The sequence below is a fragment of the Gnatocerus cornutus genome, unplaced genomic scaffold (genome assembly GCF_029298725.1).
Source record: "Gnatocerus cornutus isolate USDA-ARS CGAHR unplaced genomic scaffold, icGnaCorn1.1 ctg00000288.1, whole genome shotgun sequence".
NCBI classification, from domain to species: Eukaryota; Metazoa; Arthropoda; class Insecta; order Coleoptera; family Tenebrionidae; genus Gnatocerus; species Gnatocerus cornutus.
Genome location: NW_028275607.1, coordinates 22,501 through 32,813, shown reverse-complemented (window position 1 = coordinate 32,813; position 10,313 = coordinate 22,501).

The window sequence follows — 10,313 nt, the reverse complement described above, 5'->3', positions numbered from 1 at the left end:
TGTTTTTGAATTTTGGCGCCTATTTTGACTCAAAAATGGCGCCATCTATGTGACAGGTCTGGAACTTCACAAATGTCAAAAATTACTGTTTTTTCCTATATTTTACATATTGTTTTTGAATTTTGGCGCCTATTTTAACTCAAAAATGGCGCCATCTATGTGACAGGTCTGGAACTTCAGAAATGTCAAAAATTACAAGATTCTGGGAAGATTCTGGGTTAATTTACGTATTTTTCTTGAATTTTAAGCATAATTTGACCTGACCTGACCCTAAAATGGCGCCATCTATGTGTCAGGTCTGGAACTTCAGAAATGTCAAAAATTACTGTTTTTTCCTTTATTTTACATATTGTTTTTGAATTTTGGCGCCTATTTTGACTCAAAAATGGCGCCATCTATATGACAGGTCTGGAACTTCACAAATGTCAAAAATTACAAGATTCTGGGTTAATTTACGTATTTTTCTTGAATTTTAAGCATAATTTGACCTAACTGACCCTAAAATGGCGCCATCTATGTGTCAGGTCTGGAACTTCATAAATGTCAAAAATTACTGTTTTTCCTATATTTTACATATTGTTTTTGAATTTTGGCGCCTATTTTGACTCAAAAATGGCGCCATCTATGTGACAGGTCTGGAACTTCACAAATGTCAAAAATTACTGTTTTTTCCTATATTTTACATATTGTTTTTGAATTTTGGCGCCTATTTTAACTCAAAAATGGCGCCATCTATATGACAGGTCTGGAACTTCAGAAATGTCAAAAATTACAAGATTCTGGGTTAATTTACGTATTTTTCTTGAATTTTAAGCATAATTTGACCTAACTGACCCTAAAATGGCGCCATCTATGTGTCAGGTCTGGAACTTCATAAATGTCAAAAATTACAAGATTCTGGGTTCATTTACGTATTTTTCTTGAATTTTAAGCATAATTTGACCTGACCTGACCCTAAAATGGCGCCATCTATGTGTCAGGTCTGGAACTTCATAAATGTCAAAAATTACTGTTTTTCCTTTATTTTACATATTGTTTTTTAATTTTGGCGCCTATTTTGACTCAAAAATGGCGCCATCTATATGACAGGTCTGGAACTTCAGAAATGTCAAAAATTACAAGATTCTGGGTTAATTTACGTATTTTTCTTGAATTTTAAGCATAATTTGACCTGACCTGACCCTAAAATGGCGTCATCTATGTGTCAGGTCTGGAACTTCAGAAATGTCAAAAATTACAAGATTCTGTGTTAATTTACGTATTTTTCTTGAATTTTAAGCATAATTTGACCTGACCTGACCCTAAAATGGCGTCATCTATGTGTCAGGTCTGGAACTTCAGAAATGTCAAAAATTACAAGATTCTGTGTTAATTTACGTATTTTTCTTGAATTTTAAGCATAATTTGACCTAACTGACCCTAAAATGGCGCCATCTATGTGTCAGGTCTGGAACTTCATAAATGTCAAAAATTACTGTTTTTCCTTTATTTTACATATTGTTTTTGAATTTTGGCGCCTATTTTGACTCAAAAATGGCGCCATCTATGTGACAGGTCTGGAACTTCACAAATGTCAAAAATTACTGTTTTTTCCTATATTTTACATATTGTTTTTGAATTTTGGCGCCTATTTTAACTCAAAAATGGCGCCATCTATGTGACAGGTCTGGAACTTCAGAAATGTCAAAAATTACAAGATTCTGGGAAGATTCTGGGTTAATTTACGTATTTTTCTTGAATTTTAAGCATAATTTGACCTGACCTGACCCTAAAATGGCGCCATCTATGTGTCAGGTCTGGAACTTCAGAAATGTCAAAAATTACTGTTTTTTCCTTTATTTTACATATTGTTTTTGAATTTTGGCGCCTATTTTGACTCAAAAATGGCGCCATCTATATGACAGGTCTGGAACTTCAGAAATGTCAAAAATTACAAGATTCTGGGTTAATTTACGTATTTTTTTTGAATGTTAAGCATAATTTGACCTGACCTGACCCTAAAATGGCGCCATCTATGTGTCAGGTCTGGAACTTCAGAAATGTCAAAAATTACTGTTTTTTCCTTTATTTTACATATTGTTTTTGAATTTTGGCGCCTATTTTGACTCAAAAATGGCGCCATCTATGTGACAGGTCTGGAACTTCACAAATGTCAAAAATTACAAGATTCTGGGAAGATTCTGGGTTAATTTACGTATTTTTCTTGAATTTTAAGCATAATTTGACCTGACCTGACCCTAAAATGGCGCCATCTATGTGTCAGGTCTGGAACTTCAGAAATGTCAAAAATTACTGTTTTTTCCTTTATTTTACATATTGTTTTTGAATTTTGGCGCCTATTTTGACTCAAAAATGGCGCCATCTATATGACAGGTCTGGAACTTCAGAAATGTCAAAAATTACAAGATTCTGGGTTAATTTACGTATTTTTTTTGAATGTTAAGCATAATTTGACCTGACCTGACCCTAAAATGGCGCCATCTATGTGTCAGGTCTGGAACTTCAGAAATGTCAAAAATTACTGTTTTTTCCTTTATTTTACATATTGTTTTTGAATTTTGGCGCCTATTTTGACTCAAAAATGGCGCCATCTATGTGACAGGTCTGGAACTTCACAAATGTCAAAAATTACTGTTTTTTCCTATATTTTACATATTGTTTTTGAATTTTGGCGCCTATTTTAACTCAAAAATGGCGCCATCTATATGACAGGTCTGGAACTTCAGAAATGTCAAAAATTACAAGATTCTGGGTTAATTTACGTATTTTTCTTGAATTTTAAGCATAATTTGACCTGACCTGACCCTAAAATGGCGTCATCTATGTGTCAGGTCTGGAACTTCAGAAATGTCAAAAATTACTGTTTTTTCCTTTATTTTACATATTGTTTTTGAATTTCGGCGCCTATTTTGACTCAAAAATGGCGCCATCTAAATGACAGGTCTGGAACTTCAGAAATGTCAAAAATTACAAGATTCTGTGTTAATTTACGTATTTTTCTTGAATTTTAAGCATAATTTGACCTGACCTGACCCTAAAATGGCGTCATCTATGTGTCAGGTCTGGAACTTCAGAAATGTCAAAAATTACAAGATTCTGTGTTAATTTACGTATTTTTCTTGAATTTTAAGCATAATTTGACCTGACCTGACCCTAAAATGGCGTCATCTATGTGTCAGGTCTGGAACTTCAGAAATGTCAAAAATTACAAGATTCTGTGTTAATTTACGTATTTTTCTTGAATTTTAAGCATAATTTGACCTAACTGACCCTAAAATGGCGCCATCTATGTGTCAGGTCTGGAACTTCATAAATGTCAAAAATTACTGTTTTTCCTTTATTTTACATATTGTTTTTGAATTTTGGCGCCTATTTTGACTCAAAAATGGCGCCATCTATGTGACAGGTCTGGAACTTCACAAATGTCAAAAATTACTGTTTTTTCCTATATTTTACATATTGTTTTTGAATTTTGGCGCCTATTTTAACTCAAAAATGGCGCCATCTATGTGACAGGTCTGGAACTTCAGAAATGTCAAAAATTACAAGATTCTGGGAAGATTCTGGGTTAATTTACGTATTTTTCTTGAATTTTAAGCATAATTTGACCTGACCTGACCCTAAAATGGCGCCATCTATGTGTCAGGTCTGGAACTTCAGAAATGTCAAAAATTACTGTTTTTTCCTTTATTTTACATATTGTTTTTGAATTTTGGCGCCTATTTTGACTCAAAAATGGCGCCATCTATATGACAGGTCTGGAACTTCAGAAATGTCAAAAATTACAAGATTCTGGGTTAATTTACGTATTTTTTTTGAATGTTAAGCATAATTTGACCTGACCTGACCCTAAAATGGCGCCATCTATGTGTCAGGTCTGGAACTTCATAAATGTCAAAAATTACTGTTTTTTCCTTTATTTTACATATTGTTTTTGAATTTTGGCGCCTATTTTGACTCAAAAATGGCGCCATCTATATGACAGGTCTGGAACTTCAGAAATGTCAAAAATTACAAGATTCTGGGTTAATTTACGTATTTTTCTTGAATTTTAAGCATAATTTGACCTAACTGACCCTAAAATGGCGCCATCTATGTGTCAGGTCTGGAACTTCATAAATGTCAAAAATTACTGTTTTTCCTTTATTTTACATATTGTTTTTGAATTTTGGCGCCTATTTTGACTCAAAAATGGCGCCATCTATGTGACAGGTCTGGAACTTCACAAATGTCAAAAATTACTGTTTTTTCCTATATTTTACATATTGTTTTTGAATTTTGGCGCCTATTTTAACTCAAAAATGGCGCCATCTATGTGACAGGTCTGGAACTTCAGAAATGTCAAAAATTACAAGATTCTGGGAAGATTCTGGGTTAATTTACGTATTTTTCTTGAATTTTAAGCATAATTTGACCTGACCTGACCCTAAAATGGCGCCATCTATGTGTCAGGTCTGGAACTTCAGAAATGTCAAAAATTACTGTTTTTTCCTTTATTTTACATATTGTTTTTGAATTTTGGCGCCTATTTTGACTCAAAAATGGCGCCATCTATATGACAGGTCTGGAACTTCACAAATGTCAAAAATTACAAGATTCTGGGTTAATTTACGTATTTTTCTTGAATTTTAAGCATAATTTGACCTAACTGACCCTAAAATGGCGCCATCTATGTGTCAGGTCTGGAACTTCATAAATGTCAAAAATTACTGTTTTTCCTATATTTTACATATTGTTTTTGAATTTTGGCGCCTATTTTGACTCAAAAATGGCGCCATCTATGTGACAGGTCTGGAACTTCACAAATGTCAAAAATTACTGTTTTTTCCTATATTTTACATATTGTTTTTGAATTTTGGCGCCTATTTTAACTCAAAAATGGCGCCATCTATATGACAGGTCTGGAACTTCAGAAATGTCAAAAATTACAAGATTCTGGGTTAATTTACGTATTTTTCTTGAATTTTAAGCATAATTTGACCTAACTGACCCTAAAATGGCGCCATCTATGTGTCAGGTCTGGAACTTCATAAATGTCAAAAATTACAAGATTCTGGGTTCATTTACGTATTTTTCTTGAATTTTAAGCATAATTTGACCTGACCTGACCCTAAAATGGCGCCATCTATGTGTCAGGTCTGGAACTTCATAAATGTCAAAAATTACTGTTTTTCCTTTATTTTACATATTGTTTTTTAATTTTGGCGCCTATTTTGACTCAAAAATGGCGCCATCTATATGACAGGTCTGGAACTTCAGAAATGTCAAAAATTACAAGATTCTGGGTTAATTTACGTATTTTTCTTGAATTTTAAGCATAATTTGACCTGACCTGACCCTAAAATGGCGTCATCTATGTGTCAGGTCTGGAACTTCAGAAATGTCAAAAATTACAAGATTCTGTGTTAATTTACGTATTTTTCTTGAATTTTAAGCATAATTTGACCTGACCTGACCCTAAAATGGCGTCATCTATGTGTCAGGTCTGGAACTTCAGAAATGTCAAAAATTACAAGATTCTGTGTTAATTTACGTATTTTTCTTGAATTTTAAGCATAATTTGACCTAACTGACCCTAAAATGGCGCCATCTATGTGTCAGGTCTGGAACTTCATAAATGTCAAAAATTACTGTTTTTCCTTTATTTTACATATTGTTTTTGAATTTTGGCGCCTATTTTGACTCAAAAATGGCGCCATCTATGTGACAGGTCTGGAACTTCACAAATGTCAAAAATTACTGTTTTTTCCTATATTTTACATATTGTTTTTGAATTTTGGCGCCTATTTTAACTCAAAAATGGCGCCATCTATGTGACAGGTCTGGAACTTCAGAAATGTCAAAAATTACAAGATTCTGGGAAGATTCTGGGTTAATTTACGTATTTTTCTTGAATTTTAAGCATAATTTGACCTGACCTGACCCTAAAATGGCGCCATCTATGTGTCAGGTCTGGAACTTCAGAAATGTCAAAAATTACTGTTTTTTCCTTTATTTTACATATTGTTTTTGAATTTTGGCGCCTATTTTGACTCAAAAATGGCGCCATCTATATGACAGGTCTGGAACTTCAGAAATGTCAAAAATTACAAGATTCTGGGTTAATTTACGTATTTTTTTTGAATGTTAAGCATAATTTGACCTGACCTGACCCTAAAATGGCGCCATCTATGTGTCAGGTCTGGAACTTCAGAAATGTCAAAAATTACTGTTTTTTCCTTTATTTTACATATTGTTTTTGAATTTTGGCGCCTATTTTGACTCAAAAATGGCGCCATCTATGTGACAGGTCTGGAACTTCACAAATGTCAAAAATTACAAGATTCTGGGAAGATTCTGGGTTAATTTACGTATTTTTCTTGAATTTTAAGCATAATTTGACCTGACCTGACCCTAAAATGGCGCCATCTATGTGTCAGGTCTGGAACTTCAGAAATGTCAAAAATTACTGTTTTTTCCTTTATTTTACATATTGTTTTTGAATTTTGGCGCCTATTTTGACTCAAAAATGGCGCCATCTATATGACAGGTCTGGAACTTCAGAAATGTCAAAAATTACAAGATTCTGGGTTAATTTACGTATTTTTTTTGAATGTTAAGCATAATTTGACCTGACCTGACCCTAAAATGGCGCCATCTATGTGTCAGGTCTGGAACTTCAGAAATGTCAAAAATTACTGTTTTTTCCTTTATTTTACATATTGTTTTTGAATTTTGGCGCCTATTTTGACTCAAAAATGGCGCCATCTATGTGACAGGTCTGGAACTTCACAAATGTCAAAAATTACTGTTTTTTCCTATATTTTACATATTGTTTTTGAATTTTGGCGCCTATTTTAACTCAAAAATGGCGCCATCTATATGACAGGTCTGGAACTTCAGAAATGTCAAAAATTACAAGATTCTGGGTTAATTTACGTATTTTTCTTGAATTTTAAGCATAATTTGACCTGACCTGACCCTAAAATGGCGTCATCTATGTGTCAGGTCTGGAACTTCAGAAATGTCAAAAATTACTGTTTTTTCCTTTATTTTACATATTGTTTTTGAATTTCGGCGCCTATTTTGACTCAAAAATGGCGCCATCTAAATGACAGGTCTGGAACTTCAGAAATGTCAAAAATTACAAGATTCTGGGAAGATTCTGGGTTAATTTACGTATTTTTCTTGAATTTTAAGCATAATTTGACCTGACCTGACCCTAAAATGGCGCCATCTATGTGTCAGGTCTGGAACTTCAGAAATGTCAAAAATTACTGTTTTTTCCTTTATTTTACATATTGTTTTTGAATTTTGGCGCCTATTTTGACTCAAAAATGGCGCCATCTATATGACAGGTCTGGAACTTCAGAAATGTCAAAAATTACAAGATTCTGGGTTAATTTACGTATTTTTTTTGAATGTTAAGCATAATTTGACCTGACCTGACCCTAAAATGGCGCCATCTATGTGTCAGGTCTGGAACTTCATAAATGTCAAAAATTACTGTTTTTTCCTTTATTTTACATATTGTTTTTGAATTTTGGCGCCTATTTTGACTCAAAAATGGCGCCATCTATATGACAGGTCTGGAACTTCAGAAATGTCAAAAATTACAAGATTCTGGGTTAATTTACGTATTTTTCTTGAATTTTAAGCATAATTTGACCTAACTGACCCTAAAATGGCGCCATCTATGTGTCAGGTCTGGAACTTCATAAATGTCAAAAATTACTGTTTTTCCTTTATTTTACATATTGTTTTTGAATTTTGGCGCCTATTTTGACTCAAAAATGGCGCCATCTATGTGACAGGTCTGGAACTTCACAAATGTCAAAAATTACTGTTTTTTCCTATATTTTACATATTGTTTTTGAATTTTGGCGCCTATTTTAACTCAAAAATGGCGCCATCTATGTGACAGGTCTGGAACTTCAGAAATGTCAAAAATTACAAGATTCTGGGAAGATTCTGGGTTAATTTACGTATTTTTCTTGAATTTTAAGCATAATTTGACCTGACCTGACCCTAAAATGGCGCCATCTATGTGTCAGGTCTGGAACTTCAGAAATGTCAAAAATTACTGTTTTTTCCTTTATTTTACATATTGTTTTTGAATTTTGGCGCCTATTTTGACTCAAAAATGGCGCCATCTATATGACAGGTCTGGAACTTCACAAATGTCAAAAATTACAAGATTCTGGGTTAATTTACGTATTTTTCTTGAATTTTAAGCATAATTTGACCTAACTGACCCTAAAATGGCGCCATCTATGTGTCAGGTCTGGAACTTCATAAATGTCAAAAATTACTGTTTTTCCTATATTTTACATATTGTTTTTGAATTTTGGCGCCTATTTTGACTCAAAAATGGCGCCATCTATGTGACAGGTCTGGAACTTCACAAATGTCAAAAATTACTGTTTTTTCCTATATTTTACATATTGTTTTTGAATTTTGGCGCCTATTTTAACTCAAAAATGGCGCCATCTATATGACAGGTCTGGAACTTCAGAAATGTCAAAAATTACAAGATTCTGGGTTAATTTACGTATTTTTCTTGAATTTTAAGCATAATTTGACCTAACTGACCCTAAAATGGCGCCATCTATGTGTCAGGTCTGGAACTTCATAAATGTCAAAAATTACAAGATTCTGGGTTCATTTACGTATTTTTCTTGAATTTTAAGCATAATTTGACCTGACCTGACCCTAAAATGGCGCCATCTATGTGTCAGGTCTGGAACTTCATAAATGTCAAAAATTACTGTTTTTCCTTTATTTTACATATTGTTTTTTAATTTTGGCGCCTATTTTGACTCAAAAATGGCGCCATCTATATGACAGGTCTGGAACTTCAGAAATGTCAAAAATTACAAGATTCTGGGTTAATTTACGTATTTTTCTTGAATTTTAAGCATAATTTGACCTGACCTGACCCTAAAATGGCGTCATCTATGTGTCAGGTCTGGAACTTCAGAAATGTCAAAAATTACAAGATTCTGTGTTAATTTACGTATTTTTCTTGAATTTTAAGCATAATTTGACCTGACCTGACCCTAAAATGGCGTCATCTATGTGTCAGGTCTGGAACTTCAGAAATGTCAAAAATTACAAGATTCTGTGTTAATTTACGTATTTTTCTTGAATTTTAAGCATAATTTGACCTAACTGACCCTAAAATGGCGCCATCTATGTGTCAGGTCTGGAACTTCATAAATGTCAAAAATTACAAGATTCTGGGTTAATTTACGTATTTTTCTTGAATTTTAAGCATAATTTGACCTAACTGACCCTAAAATGGCGCCATCTATGTGTCAGGTCTGGAACGTCATAAATGTCAAAAATTACAAGATTCTGGGTTAATTTACGTATTTTTCTTGAATTTTAAGCATAATTTGACCTGACCTGACCCTAAAATGGCGCCATCTATGTGTCAGGTCTGGAACTTCATAAATGTCAAAAATTACTGTTTTTTCCTTTATTTTACATATTGTTTTTGAATTTTGGCGCCTATTTTGACTCAAAAATGGTGCCATCTATATGACAGGTCTGGAACTTCATAAATGTCAAAAATTACAAGATTCTGGGTTAATTTACGTATTTTTCTTGAATTTTAAGCATAATTTGACCTGACCTGACCCTAAAATGGCGTCATCTATGTGTCAGGTCTGGAACTTCAGAAATGTCAAAAATTACAAGTTTTTAGGTTTATTTACATATTTAAAAAAAAAAATTGTAGTTGTGGCTTTCCATCGAAATTCATCTACTGAAAAATGTAGCTGTTTTCAACTTGTTATTCCGTCAAGTTTTGAATTTTCGTAATTGCAACGTTCGAATGAAATTTGTGGATTTATGACTTTTCGGAATTGGTCAACTCAAAAGTTTTAGAATTGTAACGTTAGATTGAAATCAGTGAGCTTAGAAGTTTTCGGAACTGTAACGTTGGAGGGAAGTCTGTGAATTTATAAGTTTTCGGAAGTTTAACGTTCGAGTGAAATCAGTGAGCTTAGAAGTTTTCGGAACTGTAACGTTCAGCTGAGATCGGTAAAGTTAAAAGTTTTCGGAAGTGTAACGTTCGAGTGAAATCAGTGGACTTGGGAGTTTTCGGAACTGTAACGTTCAGCAAAAATTGGTCGAGTTAAAAGTTTTCGGAACTGTAACGTTCAGCTGAAATTTGTTAAGTCAAGAGCTGTAGATTAAAATTTGTAAACTTATGAGTTTTTGGAACTGTAACGTTCAGCTGAGATTGGTTAAGTTAAAAGTTTTCGGAAGTGTAACGTTAGATTGAAATCAGTGAGCTTAGAAGTTTTCGGAACTGTAACGTTGGAGGG